The following is a 19069-nucleotide window of genomic DNA, read 5'->3' on the forward strand; positions in this document are numbered from 1 at the left end:
CGGGTCGGTCCGGGAGCCCCTGAGCGGCGGTACAGCGGCGGCTCCAGCCCGGTTTCCACCGAGACGGCGGAGGCCGCAGCGACAGAGGGCGGGAGGGATGCCCAAGATGGACACGCCCCGCGCCCCCTCAGGTGCGAGGGTCCCGCGCCCCGCCCCGCCCCGCCCCGGCCCCGCGCCGCGCGCGCCCCCCGGCGCGACTCGCGCAGACGCGCGCGCCCTCCCCGCCCCCCCGCGGGAGCGCGCCTTCCCCGCGGCGCGGCGGGGCGGGGGCGGCGGGGAGGGGAGGGGATAGCGCGGGAGCGCGCCCGCCGCGGCTCTTCTCGCCGGGCTGCCGAGCGGGCAGCAGCAGCAGCAGCGGGAGGGAGAGCGCCAGTATCCCCTCGACCCTCTTCTCCCCGGGCACAGGGGCCGCACCTTCCTGTGAGTACCGACCTAGCCGTCTCTGTCACCGCGCCGCGCATCACGCTGAGAGAGCTGCCGCGCCCGCCGTCGCGCGCCTGTCACATCCCGACCGTATCCATCCCTCCGCACCGCCGGTGTGACATCCATCCCCCGCGCACCGCCGGTGTGGCATCCCCCGCACCGCCGGTGTGGCATCCCCCGCACCGCCGGTGTCACATCCCCCGCACCGCCGGTGTGGCATCCCCCGCACCGCCGGTGTGGCATCCCCCGCACCGCCGGTGTCACATCCCCCGCACCGCCGCCTCGGTGGCGAGGAGCCGCCCGTCCTCCGAGGGGGCGGGCGAGGAGGCAGCGCCGAGCCCGCCGGAGCGGCGGCGGCCGCTGCGGGGCTTTGTTGCGGCGGCGGCCGGTGGCACCTCCCGGGCCGGGCGGAGACGCTCCGCGGCTGCGGCGCGCCCACATCCCGGCGGGCTCGGTCGCCATTTCGTGCGCTGCCCGGCGGGGCCGAGGGCCGGGCGTGTGCGGGGAAGGAGCTGTCGGTGCTGAACTGCCGCGGTCCGCGTTTCGGCTCTTCCGCCTTTATTTATGTGCCGTACTTTTCTTCTTTCTTTCCCCGCTCCTCACAGTTGCGATTTTATTTAGGTATAAAAGAGCCACAGTGTGTCTGAATTGCGGGCTTTTCGTGTTTTTCCTATTGTGGCTTCTTGAAGGAGATTGATGCAGAATATCGCGGTGAAGTCTGTGCAGCAAGTGCACTTGTCTCTTTTATTATAAACTAATCATTAACCAAAGCTTCTGCTGTCGCTGTGGTCTTCAGCATAGATGTGTTAGTTTTGAAGTCCGAAATGTATTTAAACCAAGGCTTCGGAGTCTAAGTGTAAACAGTACCTGATTAATAATGCCAAGCTGTTTAAATATTTAAGATCATAGTGTGCTTCAGCCCAGTCAATAAGGCTGTTTCATATTGACAAGTACTTTGTGAAAAGAATGCTATTGCTTAGCTCTCTGTGTAGTTGGATAAAACAATGGAAAATGTGATATATAGCTCTGCAGTGAAACCTATAGATCATGACATAATGTTCCTTTATCTATAAAGGTCCAGCTTTTGTGTGTTTATTCAAAATAACCTCCTACTGAGTGAAAAAGCCAGTATTAAACACCTGGGTTTCTTTTTTTCTAATGTTCCCTGTCTTTGTGCATTTCTTTCTCTGTCTGATTTTGATTCTTAAGTATATTGTGGAAAAGGTAGATGAAACCTGAAAACTTTTTTTGTATCTAATAGGTGCACTATTAATAATTTCAACATCTTCCATAATTTAATGTAATAGACATGATAATTTATGGATAGTAGTTATATGGGTCTGTGCATAAAACAGGTCCCCATATGACATCAGAAAGCATCTGGACTGTCTTCTGAGTTTGAGAGCAGCTTATATGCCAAGAAGCCAGTCTTGCTTCAGTCTTTGGCAAAAGATATTGGCTGGAAGGAGAAGGGTAGTTTAGTGTTAAATAGCTCAAAGGACCTAGAAATTGGAAAACGGATTCACAGGTGCAGCATCTTTTTTAATATTTCTCTAATGTGTTTGATGTTATCATTTGTGTGAATAGACCTCAGGCATTTGTTTAGTTTTGAATAGAAATTGCAATGCAAGTGACCAGAGCTCCTAATGAGTGTGATGCTGAAGTCTTTGAAAGTTACTTATTTGTATTTCAAAGTACTTTGAAATTCTCTTGTGTGTCTAAAATTAGCTGTCAGGCTATATCAGTGTAGAACTGGGAAAGTGTTACATTCTGAGAATATTGAATCTAAAGAAGCAAACCCAGAAAGCTGCTTGGCAGTGACAACTTGGGATCCATTGAATGAATTCATATTCTGGGTTGTGCAAAGACACTGTAGCTAAGGGCAAGCTGTACAGTTGTGTGACCACATTTGATGGTGGAGTAGTATATACCAGCTGGTGCTAAGGATGGAGCTAAAACCTTCTTCACAACTTACATAAATCCACAACTAATCATACTCGTATTAATATCTTAGCTCTGTCATTAGCATTACTGGCCACAATAGAATTATTCAAAAGTAATAATGTTCAGTGTGAATGAGATCACTAGATTCTGAGTCTTAGATGCTGTTCCTTATCTTCTTGAAGAAAGTGTATTATTTATCACATATACCACAGCTTGTTTGACAAAAAAGGGCTGTAATAAGAAAACTGGGCTATTTTAAATGGTCTTAATTTTAAGAAAATGAAATAAATCCAGTGATCCACTGATACTGCCTGCTAGCTTGTTACACTGTGGTGTTTCTCTTTGGTGCTCAAAAAGGTGACTACAGAAGCTTTAGTAACCAAGTTAAGAGTTTCTTAGTGTTAATGAGATGTCTCTCTAATTGTCAGATGTTATTATTTTGAGGATTCTGATTTCAAGTCAGGTAATGCATATTGCCTGTTCTTTCTGCTTTAGTGAAATGACTCACCATGGTATCTGGACATAAAAGATATTGACTACACTAAGGGTTTGTCATTTTTTAAATAGATTATTGTGCAGCTCAAATAGCTCAATCAGCCTAAAATTCAAATGTTTTACCTGCACCTGTGAAATTGCTGTTATTTTGTAGTTTTATTACTCTGTCTCAAATCCCCTTGAATTGTGATTACTTCCATTATAATGACATAGTTCAGTAAAATTGTGCTCTTCAGTTTTCACTGGACTTGTTCATTTCTTCACATTTTATGAGCTGAGTTGGAAAAATGTTGGAAGTCATACCAAGGAAAGTATATCTTGGTAATGAAAGCTGAGGGAATAATGTAGGAGGTATTGTGTTGGGCAATATGCAATGAATTTGATTTTGCCTTCCTGAGTGGGATGATAGTATTTAAAAAATTCTGTTAATACTTTCTCTGCAGTGATAATTTGTTGCATTTGAAATTGTTAAGTGTGTGTATTGCATATTCAGTTGAGTATTGAGAACATTGCAACTTCTGCATTTATGAATAGTGTCTCATAAATGTAATAATAAGGGAATTTGAAAAGAGTTAATCTCTAATAATAAGCTTAACGTGATGCACCGCAAGTTTTGTCCTGCAGTTTGTTAACCAGGAAAGGACAGTTGCAAGCTAGCTATCTTGCTTTCTTCTGAGCTACTGGAGGCTGGCTGAGCTGGCAGTTATTTACCTCAATAGAAAACTGAAAGGGAAAAAGTGAACAAAGGAGGTCTGTTTTGCCTGTCCCACTTGCTGGGCTGTTGTCTTTGCCCTTTTCAGTGAAGGAGGGGGTAGAGCTGGGTCAGAGTTGAGGAATACTGAAAAGGAATTCAAGTCTTATATTGAAATGTGAATGATAGCTTAGTTTGAGCACCGAACACATTTTTTAGAATTTTTTCTGTCTGCAGGAGCTTTAACTGACAGATGGTGATGGACTGGCACATAGACTGCTAGGAGGTACAGCTAGATATGTGTTCAGACCCTGCTTAGACACTCAGTAAACAAGTACATATCTGATGAGACTTTTAATACTGGAGATACTGATGCTAGACACTGTGTGACACACTAGACATTTGATTGTGTGAATTAAGGGCAGACCCCTGCAGCTGGCATACATTCAGGCTTACTTGTCTAGCCTAATTGCATTGCAAATACTCCTCTGGATTGATCTTTAGCTTCTCCCTTCTTGTAGATGTTGAATAAGTACAGAAATGTTCATCTGGATCCTCTATTAACTGTTGTTAAGAAGCTTTCAGTTTTGTTTCTTTTTTTTTGGTTTGCTGTATGAATTGGGATGTATCTTAGCATTCATTTTGTGAATACACTGTTTTCCTACACTGTTTTGGTTTTGAAATGGCTCAATTCATAATGTGGTTACAGCTTTCCCTTGTTAAGTTTTTAGTATGGAAGCACAACAGCTTGAATTATAAAATGTTTCTGTAACAGCTCACAGTACCCCCATTCTCCTTTAAGCAACTAAACTCTATATAAAAAAGCACCATTTGATGCAGAGCATTTCAAATGCATAAAAATAGTCAAGAGAGGAAAAAAAGGCTAGTTCAAATTATGAGGACGTGATAACTTTAAAAAACAGCCTAATTAGAAAGGAACTAGCTGTCTAAATTGTGAATTACATCAGACAGAATTGGTACAGATGTTGTCTCTCTAAATTCCGTAAATACTCATGTAAGACTGCTGAATTTGGATGCATCCTAATGGGTATTGAGTTGTCCTTATACTTTGTCTGCATCACTAGGTATACATGACTTTTAATTTCCTTGGGTTTAAAGAATGTAATTGTTATTGTTCAACAGCTTATTTGAGAAAAAAAAAATGGATCCTGGTTGCATGAGTTAGTCATTGGCCACTAATTAGGTTTTTCTTGACAGCCAACCAAAATATTGACATACCATTTTCCTTTAGACTGTTACCTAAGCGAGGGCATGACAGTGTTTATCCACAAGTGCAGATTGTCTTTTTCTGATCTGTGCCTGTGACTTTAAACTTTCATTACTCTGTTTTCGGTGCTGCTGTGTTTGTCCAGTGTGATTCTGAGGGTTCATATAAAGGACTGCCTTTACAATGACAGAAAACTGTGGGGGTCTGTGTATTTGCAAAGGCAGTGTGTAATCAGTGAGTGCAGAAGTCAGCCTTTCAGTACCAGATCTGGAGTCAGGAAACATTCTGATGGTGGAGAACAATTCCATGGAGTTAACTGACCAGAGCACAGGTGCTGGCCAAGGGAAGGCTTCCCAATGAGTATTGTACATGGCCAGGGTAGTGGAAATCAACAAAATTCAAAAGAAGAGGAAAAAACAAATCTTGAGGAGGACCACTTTTCAAGATTGTTTAAGAGTTCAGTGGTGTTTATCAGTATGTTTGTACACAAGTTACCCTTTGTAACAGGATCAGTGGTTCTCTTCACTGTTTCTCCAGTTTAGAAGGACTAAAAAGGAGGGTTTCCCACCCTTCTGCTGTTCATATCTCTAAGACAATCAAAATGCAGGAGGTACTTGATGTGCATTCCTTCTTAGAATTTTCAAGTGATAGCAGGAAGAGGAAAGCTTAGCCACAGCTCTTCTTTGGGTGTGATAAACAGGTTTAGTGACTTGGTTACTGCCACTTTGAGTAGGCTGGAATCTGTGGGTCACTCCACCCAGCCCCACCACCACCTGTAGACCAGTGCTGTGGTCTCTGGACAAACTAAATATATACTAGGAAGGTAAAACCTCTTTTATTGGTGCTGTTTTGAAATGAAAGTAAATTTTAAATTGTAAGATCAGCTGAATTTGGTATATTTTATTGCATGTGTTACATGGCAACAAAAAAATCAAAACCTGGTTTTCCCGTTTGGTGAGATGATGTGCTGATAGCCATTTCACTGATTTTTCATCTCTTCTGACTAGGTAATTGCTATTGAAGCTCAGAAAATCAAAATACATTCCTTTTCCTTTCCTATCCTTTCAAAACTGTACAGGATTTGAGTAAGTTTACAAGAGAGAACTCTTCATTGAATGAGACAAAAACAAAAATGGAGGTTTTGCATGCAATGCTGAATACATTGAAACCTCTGGGCATTCTTGAGTCTTGGAACTGTAAGTTTTGTGTTCTGGTCCAGCTGCTGTGAAGAGCTGTGTTCTCTCCATGGAGAAAGTTTCTTACAATGAGAACCATCAGCCATTGGAATAATCTCCCAAACACTGGACGCTTTTAAGATGCATCTGGACAGACTTTTGGGATGCCTTGACTGTGCTTTTGCCAAGAAAAGCTGAAACAGAGGTCCTAAAGATCCTTTTCCAGCGTGGTGTTTCTGTGGTTCTGTGCTATGTTCTTGAGGATCTTACAGACAATCCAGAGTCTTCCAAGCTTCTTTCTGATGCAGGTGTCATTGTTATTCCCTTGGCCTAGGTTTGGTGAGGGCATAGAGGCAGATAAGAATTATCACTATTGCTGCAGCTCAGTCTGAGTAGTGTTACAATGGTATCTGGGACAGCTTTGGAGCTCTTTGTACCTTATGTATAGTTTGGTTTGCTTTTGCCTACTGGAGTGATTGTGTCTTTGTAGAAATTTCTATGTAATGCAGCTCTGACACCTGTAATGTGAAAATAATCTTTCAAATATCCCAAATATCCCAGAGGCATTTTGTATTCATGGACCTCGGAGTCTAGTAGCCAATATTTCAATGTATTACAAAGTGCATCTTTCCCAGACAACACAAAACTTATAATCTCAATATAAATTGAAACCTCAGGCTTCTGGGTTTTTGCTTCTCTGTAGTTGGAGTGATTAAAAAATTATATCTAAACTTGGTTCTAGACAGGGACAAAACAAGGAATATCTTAACTTATATGTGAGTTATTTCTGCATGATAAAGGTGAAATGTAGGCAGTTGACTAACTGGAAAGCAAGCTAGTCCAAGGTGACTAAAAGCTAAATATCTATTACGCTTTTTTAGGTGATAGTTGTATAAAGTGCATTTTTAACTTAAAAAAGATAAAGATATTGGAACATAAAAGAAGAGTGTGACCACCAGAGGGCAGACACAGTGCTTAATGACTCCAACCCAAAATCCTTAGAAAGGGGTCTATGCCTACAGAAATGCAGTGAGATAATGACTGAATAAATAAAACAGTAAAAAGACACAAAATTTCATGCACTGACAGAAATATAATACTGTTTAGTGTTTAAGATGAAAGTAAATACATCTGCTTAGAACTTACCTGAGGTTTTGTATTTCTGCAGTGGAAGTCAGAGTAGTTCATCAGATCATGCAGTTGACCTGTACATAATGAGCTCTTTTAACTTAATTCATTTGCCTTTATATTGAGTCCAATATTTTTAATTTGAGCATGTTTTTCATTTGGAAGTGAAAAGTAGACTCCTTTCTCAATAGTTTCTCCTTTGTAGTTAAAAGAATAAAGAATCTCTCTGAATTAAATGCCATGTTTTCCCGCATGTACCCCAGGATTTGCATATAGTTTTATTAATAACATTTATGTCCTTTAAAGTGTGTAATTTTGCTCTTCAGAGTATTATGGAAAATATTTAATGTTGCGAACCTTAAATTGAATGCTTCAATAAAGTAGCCTTTTTCAGGAAAGCTGTAGTGTAGATTTTAGTGAAAAATGATGTCTAGTAATTTTTAATTAGCTTACTTCATGAGAATGTAGGTGTTTAATTAAGTAAATATTTTGTGTTTTACTGCTCATACACTGTCTCAAGTTACAGTGATAGTGTCTTTTCTTTGAATTATTTTCCTGTAAAACCTAGACTATTTTTTACAAGGAAAGAAAAGCCTTTAACCCATTGTTTTGAAGCCACAATATTTTTTACAATCATGTTTTAAAAGACCTTTAGTTGCTCTGTGGAGGTCTCAACTCTACCAGTTATTCTGGTAGAGGTTTTTTTTTTTAACTACTTTTTACTACTAAAGTGTTATGTAATTCACAACCTTCTCACCTTCTTGGCATTGAAATACAGGAGTAGGTTTCTCATCACATCTAGAATTGATAGGATCAGACACTTGAAAGACTATAATGGGAATTAACTATGAATATACAAATCTTAGTAAATCATTCACTTGAATAATGTGTCCTAGCTTCCCCCCACGCCCCTCCTGTCTAGAAACTTAGAAACACCTGAATATGAAATCCGAGTTGCAGGTAATAATTGGTTGATTTTTGCACCTTTAAAAGAAAAATTGCTAAAATTATGAGACCTGATAGCTCTCTACAAGGACTCAATTCTGTCCCTTAGATACAACAGTGACAGAACCACTATTGCTGAGAACATCTGCAGCGTCACAATCTGTTGGAAGTTAAGTGGCTGCCAGGGCTAATGCCAAAGTTCCCATTAGTAGGAAGATTAGTCTTTGTGTTCTTTATGTTATCCAGACATTTATGTGTGTTTTTTTTCCTGAGGTAAAACTGTCCTAAAAGAGTCAAACATTCCTGTGAATTCCCCTACCCACTTAGTTTAACTGAGATTATATTAAAAGACAGCCCAACAGTTACTAATCATACTCAAGACAGCAAGCAAAAGTAAATAAATACATTTTTTGTATTATTATAGATGGGAAAGTTCAAATTGCAAACAAATAGGAAGCTTCCTTGTTTTACTGTCAATAGAAAGACATATTTATTGGAATGGAAAAGAGAAGAGGAAGAAAGTGCTGAAACCAGAAGGAAATGAGAAGATAAAGTGAGGGGAAGCAGAGCAAAGACAAGAAATCTATTTAATTACATACAAATAGGTACTATGATTTCTTGTTTACTAAAACAAAACCTCAGGCTGTTGTTTTAGTGAGTGATGCTCATAACTCTGAAGTATTGTCTGAATTAGTAAAGAACTAAGTTTGAAAAAAAAAATTGTAAGATTCTTCTCATAAGGACTGGTCATCTGTTCCTTTACTTGCTGCTCACAAGTGGAAAAATGACCTTTCTATGACTGTCCCTTGATCTATGCTCCATTCCAGTGTTCTGTCACAACTCAGATTATTCTACGCACATCTCAGTTGTGACAGAACACTGGAATGAAAATAGCAAAATAGTACAAGAATATATTTCTCTGAAGATGCAGAATAATAGTGATTCTTGAAGTTGAGTGCCTGGATTATCCTGAATAGTAGAGGATGGAGTGAGATTTCTGTTTCTGAAAGTGTATTTAAAAATAGTTGAATATTTGCTTTAATTAGTCAAAGATAAATATCTGTGGTTGCAGGAAATAATTTATAATTTACTATGGTGAGCTACTTCAATTTTTGGTCTTTTTCAAAAATAGAATTCAGATTAGTGGAATTAGGAATTGTTTGATCATAATTTCAGTAGTTCTCCCCAGTTTTAATATTAATTTATTTTTATAATTAACCATGAAAGGTACTGAACTGATTGCCTTGAAATATGACTTGGAATTTAAACATTTTAACATTTTAGTACTTTTCAGTATATTGCCATTCAAATATTACTATGGGAAATAGAGCTATTGATAATTTTTAACACTAAATATAGTTGGAAAAAACAACCCATCACTTTACAGATAGAACTGAAAATGTAACTCAACCTTTGTAATGTAATTCAATTTCTGAACAGTAATCCTCTTACAAAGACTTGAGCAGAGCCCAAAATGAAACACTTGAAAGTCTATAAGTAGGACCCAGAAGAGCAGCATTTTTTACTCCCTTTTCTTCTTTATCCCTTCATTGCTGTTTCTACCATCCAGTGATAGATTTTTAAATACCTGCTATTCAGGCATAGGCAAGTAATTAGTATGTAAATCTTACTTTGAGTGCAATTGAGTGTTAGTAGGCACAGAAATAAAGTAAAATTTGCAGTTGCCTTTTAAGAAGGCTTACATACTTTAATATAATCAGATGGTCAGACCTTGAAGTATCTTAAAACTTTTGTTGTCTAATGACTTCTGAGTTTTCATATAAAATTATTTCACAAATCTCTGTGTGTTCTTTGAGGCTGTGGCTATCTGTCCATACCTTACCAGTTCCAATGAGATTGTAATGTACGATTACAGCTTCTAGACGCAATTGATGGGTACAATGCAGTACAGTACTGGTACATGCTTCAGTACTGGAAAGCTAACAACTCTAAAGAAAATATAATATCCTGCAGATGGCTGAGGACAATGCCACTAATGTTGAGTTTGGAGAACCAGCGTGACCAGATTACCCTCACTGATTTCATCATGAATAGATCATATTCTGTTGTAGTGAAATTTCTGATTAGGTACAAAACTTGATGACAAAAGGTGATGATTTTTGAAATTTCAGTAATTTTTGTTATACTTTGAAGCAGGGGGTGTGTTTGGGTGGAGCACCCCTTGCACATCCAGCCAACTGTCCCAGGAATTGGTAGTAGTTTTAATGTTACACTGGCTGATTGTAATCATTAGAAGTATCATCATAACGTAGTTTTAAATAAAGAGCTTTCCATTATGTGTATTTCTGTTGATTCTCCAAGCTGTGATTTCTGCTAAGGTTATTTCTATTTATTTTTCGGGCTATGTATTAACTGTGCTATAATTGTAGAACTGCTCCAAATGGACTTGTTGTGAGCAAACGTAGGTAAGAGAGCAGGAGAGTAACTTTTTGTGCTGCACTGTTTGATCTGAGGTCAGCATTAGTGAAGAAAGGCGTTGTGTCCACTCATAGTCAACAGACCAGCTGACTTCCTTGACATGTTACACTGCTGAGTGTTGTTCTTCTGTAACTTACTCTGGGTATGCAGGTGTTATCCCCGTGGCTTTTTTAAGCTTCTAATAATTATCTGATTCCCTTTGCTGCCTTGGATAATTGAAATAAAATTATGCATGTAGTGAAGGAAAGGAGGGTGGGAATGACACCTTCTGGGGTGATGACTGTACTATGCACATCAGCACCAGTTTCCTACTGGTCCTAACACTGCTGCTCATCACTGTCAGTTCAAAGCAGTCATGGTTTTATCTTTAAGGAACAGGAAAACTGTTGGAATCGCCTAACAGTGTACACGAAGAAATCGAGATAAGAACAAACTTGTCTGTAATGGCTGGGTTTTTTAAGAAGCCAGAGTTGTGAATCTGATCACACTTAGTCTGACTGAGAACCTGTAATGTGAGTGGTAGGTGCAACCTTCACTTGGGAAATACTGTTCTGATCCTGTCTGGGTAGTAATTTAAAGTACTTGCAGGAACTCGCAGTGAATTTATTTTAACTATTTCAGAAAAATGTGTGAGAAATGAGTGGAGTTCTGTTTTTCCATCTGGTGTCATTATTTTAAAGTTACATGAAAATGTCTCAGTGTTACTGGCTTTTTCTGGTCTACCATATATGTAAGATGGGAATAATGCATTTAGGATTGATCTGAAGCCTGAATTGGGCTTTTGATAATTTCTTGTCATTTAGTTCAGTGCAACTTTGATAAAACAAGTATTTCTAGGTACTACACCAAAAAAAATTTGGAAACCATTAAGAAAGCAACACAGATGCAGATGAAGTAGGATTAACATGTTGACAAATTTTTTGAGATGACCATAGTGTTTCCTTGAAAAAGACAATGTAATCCCTTGTCTCCAAATAACTTTCTCAATCTTGTTGCACAGTCAGACAGCTGTTTGTTTAAAGGGTGAATAGGAAAAGTAATCAGCTGTTTTCTGATGTGTTGAGTAATGCTCATTTGAGAAAGCTAATCTCTTGTATAGGTCTGATCGTCCTTTATCACATGGTGATGGAAGTCTCTTCATCTGGATTAAATGAGACCCCACAAAACATTTTCTGCTGATTATGCACAATCTGTTTCTTTCGGTTTACCATAAACTCTATTCCATTTTGTATTTCCTGGCTGTTTTGCATATACACAGGAGATTGCTGTGTAAATAGGAACAGTTTCAGCTGCCTCAGGGAGTCTCTGGGAATGCTGGATTCTCGAAATCTGATGGCATTCATGCTTGCAAGCAAGTCCAGTTGGCCTGTGCACAGCTGGAGGTGCCTGGAGAAACTTCAGGGACTTCCATTTTTCCCAGCTGAAGAGGTCCGGTTTACCAGCTGCCCTGTTATAAAGGCAGGTGAGAGTTTATCCAGGCATCATGCTGTGCAAATGCTACAAGTGACTGATATGAGATATTTCAGTTGAACAGTTCCTGGTCCATGCTGGAGGCTTATGAGGAGGTGTGCTGGGTGTGCACACAGACACAGATCTGGTACCTGGTAACTGTTTGGTGTTTTGAATTTAATTTTGTTTACCTCCACAATTATAAATTCTGTTTATCTTGCTACAATATAAAGTATATTGATTCAGACCAAAATTTGGTAGTAAAATCAGGATAAAGGAAATGATATACATTTTACAAGCTTTCTGGAAAAATTTCATGGTATTGTGCTGTTTTCCTGGAAGCACACTAGGTCTTAAGTAGTTCCTGTGCTAGTGTTAATTACCAACTTTACAGCCATTGCCGCTAACAGCATGTAATGTTTCCAACAGTCTACTACAGCTTCTGAAATGGGATGCATTTAGTCTGATGACAACATGGTGTACAAATGTTAGTACTTCATCAAGACTGTATAGCAGCAGAGTTGGGCAATGGGACATTCCAGCAGGCTTCTGAGCTTTCAGGTGATGAAGGCTGGGAAGGCATTGCAGCAAATGTATCCTTTTCCCTCGAGCATCTGCTTTTAGCTACCATCAGAGATGAGACCTTGGGGTACTTGTTACTATGCTTGAGTGTATGCCAGACTTGGTAAGACATGCAGCACTTGTATTATCAAATTTAAAGAGACCATCAGAATAATAGTCCCCTGATCAGGGCTTGGAATCCTATTGGGCTCTAGGATATTTTTCTGACAGATGTTACTGTAATAATTGAACATATCTGTGAACATAGTGTTCATTTTTTGCTTATGCATAATAAAGTAGAATCCTGTCTTCATAACTTAAACTCAGCTGTACCAGAATCTGAACTATTTGGTGTAAGGTAGGTTTGCCAAACAGAACTTCGTTTTTAGCATTTTGCATCTTGTTGAAAAAGAAGAACTCTCTGAAGACCAGGCCAATGAAATCCTTGTCTGTCTTTCCTTAAAAGCATTAATGAATCATTAGGATATTTTATCTAAGTTTGAATTTGTTCCTTTGCTGAACAGAGAGGGAGGCAAATGTTTTACCCAGGTGACTTCATCCTTTCCAACCTTAACTAGTCTAGTTATTCTGATGTCTTTCATCCATTTCAGATCAAGTTTGTCTGTCGTTCTTCTGTGGATAAATGTTTCAGAGTATTAGAAGTAAGAACATTATTTTTTTCCCCAGTGACTGGGTCACAGAAGAGGTGGAAGATCCTGGTTCTGTTGCGTTGTTGTGTTTTATTTGTTGGGGTTTTTTGTTTGGTTCGTTTGTTTTGTGGTGGGTTTTTTGTTCATTTTTGTTTGTTTTTGTTTGTTTGTTTTTGTTCTTGTTTTTTTTTTGCTGGGTTTGCAGTCATTTCTCTGCTCTGGGTTCTGATTGCCAGGACCCAGAGCATGCTACTTGAAAGTTTTCAACTGTCCTGAGCCCCTGTGCAACTGGGAATGAGTGGCTGTCAGAGACTGTGTGCCAGATTATACTCTCCAATGAACCTGTATTCTGTGATAAACCATCAGCAGCCCTGTTCAAGCAGCCCTTTTCATGTGGAGCTTGAAGTTGGATCTCCCATCATTAAGTATGTGCCATAGCCACCTGGCTGAGGAAGAAGTGAGCAGAATTATCACTGTTTCTGCTTCTTGGGAATTGTGATCCCTGCCACATCTTTTGCAGTTCTTGGCAAAAATTCTCAGACCTTCGCAGTTTTTCAAGAGAACTCTTGTAGGCTTTAGCTGCTTAATCACATCTACTTAGAGAGCTGTAGAGTGCTAAACCAAAGATAGGTGTTTATCTACTCAGAATATGTGTTGTGTGCACAGCTGGGGGAATGAAGTTGACTCTCTAGGAACTTCCAAGGCTCACCTGGGACCTGTGCAGTGTACTTGGGTATCTGCCTATTCTGTGACTTTTTAATGCTACAAACTAAATTGCTGTTCAAAATTTAAGTGGGATAAGGTGAATTAGCATAAGGTTTAATATTAACTTCCTACCATAAAGTTATCTGTTTTATTAGTGGCAAAACTTTGTTTTATCATCTCATCCCATGGATGTGAGTAATTCACCAAACTGGAACATTAGACTAGTTTAATTTCCAAGGAAAAGTGATGATAATTCTCTAATTTAATTTATATTTATAGTAAAATACTAAACTTCAGTTCATACAACTGTGCTGTTTATGTATACCACAAATGCTACAAAGACTACTCATAAAATAAAGAAAAAGCCCCAGGTCTAATATGTGAGTCCTGGTTTGGATGTTGCATTTGTGATTAGAAGACATTGATTTGATGTCACAAGTATTTTTAACAGGATTTACAAAATGCAAATAGCATTATGTAAGACAGATTACCTATGGCTTTAATACGGGATTGTTTTTAAGCCAGAGGCTACATTTTGCTGGGTTATGTATGTTTAAAACTGAGCACATTAGGATTAGGCTTGGCAGAATACCGTTTTCCAAATCCTTGATATTTTCAGGTTTGATTACTTCAGTTTTTTAATTTAAGATATGAATTGAAAATCCAAATTTTGATTGTTTTTGTAAGTAGCTTTCAAGGTGGGTAGCTTCTTGAGTCAGGATTGTTGTGAACAATCTGATTTGTTTTGGTAAAATCAGAAATTGCTGTAGTCCATCCTACCCCTATAAAGTTTTTTTTTTCTATGTCAGAGAGCTACTTGGTTCTAAAACCAGCAGAAAAGACCAAATGCATTTCCTGCACAGCAGGACATATGTGGATGACATGTCACATTGCCAAGCAAGTCAGTCAACTGTTGGCTTTGCAATGAACCATGAGGAAAATCTTACAGGCACTTGAACTCCAAATAATTTCTCAAAGGCCTCATATGCACAGTATCACAAGTTCTTGACCTTTAGGTGAATGAAATTTCAGGAAACTTACACAGCTGACATGGAACAACTTCATGTGACTTTGCATAGTTGTCATTGCTTTATGCTGTGAATGCCAGAAATATGGCACTTCCTTACAGACAGGCTAAGAAAGTCTCTTACAGTGGTCATGTTTCCCACTGGAAAGCTAAATTGTTTGATCTACTCAGCAGCCAAAGTTCCCTATTAACAGACTTAACTGGAAGGATGCCTTTTTGTCCCCCCAGAGTAATTTCAATTTTTCTGTTTCACATAGCTTATGCCTGGTTTCATGTAAATATGTTGACATCTGGTTTGTTCACCAGATTTCTTCCTAACTTTTATTACCCTAGTATTTTTCCCAGGGAAACATTTAGCAGCACATCCTGCATTACAAGGTATATTTAATATATAGATGCCAAGGAAGAACAAGTAGAAATTTAAGGGGGAAAAAAAAATTACACTTGTGAAGTGCTAGTATTGCACATAAATGTGTAAGAAAAAAACCCTCAGCTTGTACTTTGCATGTAGATAGTTACTTCTTGCTGTTTTAAATAATAAAATTGCTTGTGTTCTGTGACATGTATTTATATCTCTTAGTACAACTAGATGGTTTTCCCATCAGTTCAGTTGTCATTTCTGTGGAACTCTGTACTTTGAGCACCAAAATACAGCTCCCAAATGCCACAGGCCATAAGAACTTTAAATGTTAAGGAAATAATCAGAGCCTATCATTTTAGAAGATAAATTCCTGTAGTTTTCTCCATCTGCCATTTCTAGGGAGCATTTAGATAGGTGCTGATGTGCTCTTCAGTGAGGGATGATGATTATTTCTGAGACCTGAAAAGTGGATTCTGACTTTCAGAATTTTAGGATGGTGATAATTTCTGGCAAAAATTGGCTGGAAGGCACCTTAAGAAAAGCTCCTTTTAAGTGATTACAAACAATTTATGTTCAAAGAGATAAAAATACAATTAGTATGAAGCTTGATGTTTCTTAAATATCAGGGAAGCAGCTGGAAAAGCTCATGGCTTCCTGCAAAGCTCAGCTTTCCCTGTACCTCTCAGTTTTAAGTAGGCAGGAATTAGTCCTGGAGGTATTGTGCTCTCAGTTTTTAGATGACAGCCTGATCAATGACATACTGGTGTTTTGCATGGCTTTTAAACCTCTGCTCTTGAATAAGTGGGATAAGTGGACGTTCTTGGATTTTCCAGTATGTGCTCTGAAATGCGTCCGAGGGCAATGGGTGTGGAACAGCGCTGCGATGGAGCAGCAGGGATTGCTTCCCGGAGTGGCAGTGCTGCTGGAAGAGATGACTCCTTCTCTTGTGCCTGTCGAGCTACAGGTTTTGGCTTGGTTTTGTCCTCCAGTAGGTTCCTTGTTATCCTCTGTGCTGCCCTGTGGTCAAGCTGAGCAGTCTGCAGAGCACATGTGCACAGGCAAGGCTCGGATGAAGCATGATGCAAAGGCAAAGTTTGATGTCCTTGAGCCAGAAACTATTTCCTAATCTTTTGACTGATACAGGGAAGGGGTAAACATATACCTGTGTAATAGATGCACCTTGCTACCCTCTAAACTAATTTAAATGAAAAAGAGCTCTTCTCATGGGTACAAATGAGCCAGAAATTGCCAGGGCATTGTTAAGCAGTGAGTTAGCAGAGCTGAGGTAAATACAGCAGATGTCTAGCAAGTTCTTGATTATCACCATGTGACAGCAGTATAGAAACGGAGCTGTTTGCTCTGAAAGCAGGGGAGTGCTAATCCACCTGGGGACATAGAACCATTGGTTTGGCAGCTCTAGAAAGCTTAAATTCTAATGCTGAGTCTGATCCTCCTGGATGCTGTCTTTCCTTGAAGAGGCTGAAACGGCACTCTGACCAGAAGGACACTGGCTTGTTTTACGCTGTGGATGTGAGCAGGGTGATGATCTAGCCTTCTGTTTTGCAAAGCTGTATTAAACCAGTGTGGCCCAGCCTATGCTACTGCTTGCTCAGCCTGTTCTAGGAATCCAAACAATCAGCTGTAGATAATATCACCTAATTCCTCTGTGGAATAAAAGAGAATGGGTGGTCTAAAACCTCCTGACAAGAGCTGTTTTGCTTTGAATAATGCAAATTAAGCATCCTGGCTCAGTGAGCAGGGAGCTTTTTGCCTGTAGCCACAGGTCTTTGTTCCCTTTCTGACAGACTGCATATCCATTCATCTTTCTGATTAGGAGAGCTACTGCTACAGTCAGTCAGAAGTGTGTGTCTAGCTGATGTTGGTCTCTCTTGCATTTAGGAAGTCTCTGCACAAGCACATTTAACTGTCTTTTTGTTTGGGCTTGTTAATGGTGACAAGTTAATATAAATTAATTTGCAGATCAATGCTTATTCCAGTCCCTTTGTCAGAGATGTCATCAAAAACTGGTATCTCTGCATAATAGAAGTGCTAAATGTATTTCAAGAGAGGGAATATTTAACAGAAAATCCTTTTTTTTTTTCTTTTTCCTGGAATGTGGTATCTTTAATATGATCTCTTCCATAATAATTTTGAGAAAAGAGAAGTTGGACTTTATTAATTCATCATAGGTTTCGGTGAGTCTTAGTGAGAAAATATTTTTATTCTAAAGCCAATTTTTTAGACCTCTGTCTATTTAGAAAACCATCTATTAAAATTATATGCTTTATTTCTAATTAGAGAAGTAACAATTTCTATACATGAGAGAAAAGAGGAAACAGGAAGATTGTTTTCAAAACTGTCAACTGTGGCTGTAAACTATTTTTTCTGAGATTTGGGGGAGAAGAGAGGTTTTTCAGGGAGGAAAAATATGACACGCCAGATGCAGGTGCAGCTTTATCATGGAATTATACTCTAAATATCAGATATGTATGTGAAATATACATTAAAATATCCTTTTCTGTTTCTGTGTTGTTTTCCCAGTTCTTGGCTTGTTTTTTTTTTTGTTTTTTTTTTTTTTTTTCACCTAGTGATGAGTGTTGCACTGACTTTGGTTGAATCATAAACTTAAACACTGAACATAAATTCAGTATTTCATTCTAGATATTTTTGACAATGCGTTCTCAATTCATTATATAGCTATTTGTTTTACTTTTGTTTTTGCTATTTTACTGTATTCTGATAGGCCCTTCTTCAAGTAGTTGTAGCCAGTCCTTATCTTTACAGTTACAAGGATTTTGAAACTCTTAAAGACTCAGCATTTACTCCTTTCCCAGGTTGTTTCTGAATACACTGAGCAGCATAAGCCTGAGCATGGATCCCGGCAGGACTCGGGATAGCCTCCCTTCCCCCCAACATGATTATCTATTTAGAATTTTAAAGCTGCCCCTTTCAAAATAAGCAGAATCTGTAATGAAGGCTCCGAGCTTGTACTTTTTCCAAGCTTGTGCTTTTTCCTCTCACATGCTTAATGCCTGGTCTGCATTTAGCAACCAGTGTTCAGTAGCAGTGCTGTTGGATAATTTCTCTGTCTACTGATTGCTGTGGTTTTGACCTGCTTTGGTGTCCTAAAGTACAGATTTATACTGTGGTTCACGACTAAATCGAAGCTACTGAATCTTGGAATAGGGAACAGGGAGAACAGTGTGTAAGGGAGAACACATTTTAGATCTGTTTTATGCAGTAGCTCATTGGAAATAGCTGGGAAGAAATTTACAGTTGACTACAAATCAATGTCCTTTTTTTCAAGGCCAAGTACTGTGTATTAGGATTTAAAATTATTTTAAAATAAAGTCTGATAATTAGTTTTTCCATCTTTAACAGCAAAGCATCAATTCTGCTTTTCAAACAACATTTTTAGAAAATGGATATGGATACTCAGACTGAACTACAATTATTGTTTTAATTGCTTATGTTATAAATGCATAAATCAAAACCACAATGACTTCTCTCTCCCAGAGATGTAATAATTTAATGATAGTCACAATTTTGCATGATTTTAATACAAACACTCGTCCCTCTTCAGTTGCTGATTCAATATATGGTGGCAATTGAAGATGAGTTCATTCTGAGTTCAATCCATTACCAAATGTTACTTACCTTTGTATCATAAAAGCAGAACTCAAATGTATCAAATTTGCAAAATGGCAAGTTTGTCTGTGATATGATGGAGTATTGTTTTGCAGCTGCAAAACCAGGCTGTAGAGGTAGGGAAAGTGGCAGCAGAGCTTCTTGCCAGGGAGAGGGTGGTATGACTCAGTGCTCTCAGTGAACATGCTTGACTTCTGAGT

General features: G+C 39.2%; 1 protein-coding gene across 31 annotated transcripts in view; it reads left to right on the plus strand.

Annotated features, from left to right (window-relative positions):
• The first annotated feature begins 267 nt into the window (after window positions 1-267).
• Window positions 268-19069, plus strand: part of NRCAM (neuronal cell adhesion molecule) — a 143071-nt gene continuing 124269 nt past the window's right edge. For all 31 annotated transcript variants that reach the window (XM_021545279.2, XM_021545282.2, XM_031507912.2 and 28 more), the window contains exon 1: window positions 268-420. The gene's annotated coding sequence lies outside the window, so the exon portion shown is untranslated. The remainder of the gene's footprint in view (window positions 421-19069) is intronic.

Source organism: Lonchura striata, chromosome 5 (genome assembly GCF_046129695.1).
Source record: "Lonchura striata isolate bLonStr1 chromosome 5, bLonStr1.mat, whole genome shotgun sequence".
NCBI classification, from domain to species: domain Eukaryota; kingdom Metazoa; phylum Chordata; class Aves; order Passeriformes; family Estrildidae; genus Lonchura; species Lonchura striata.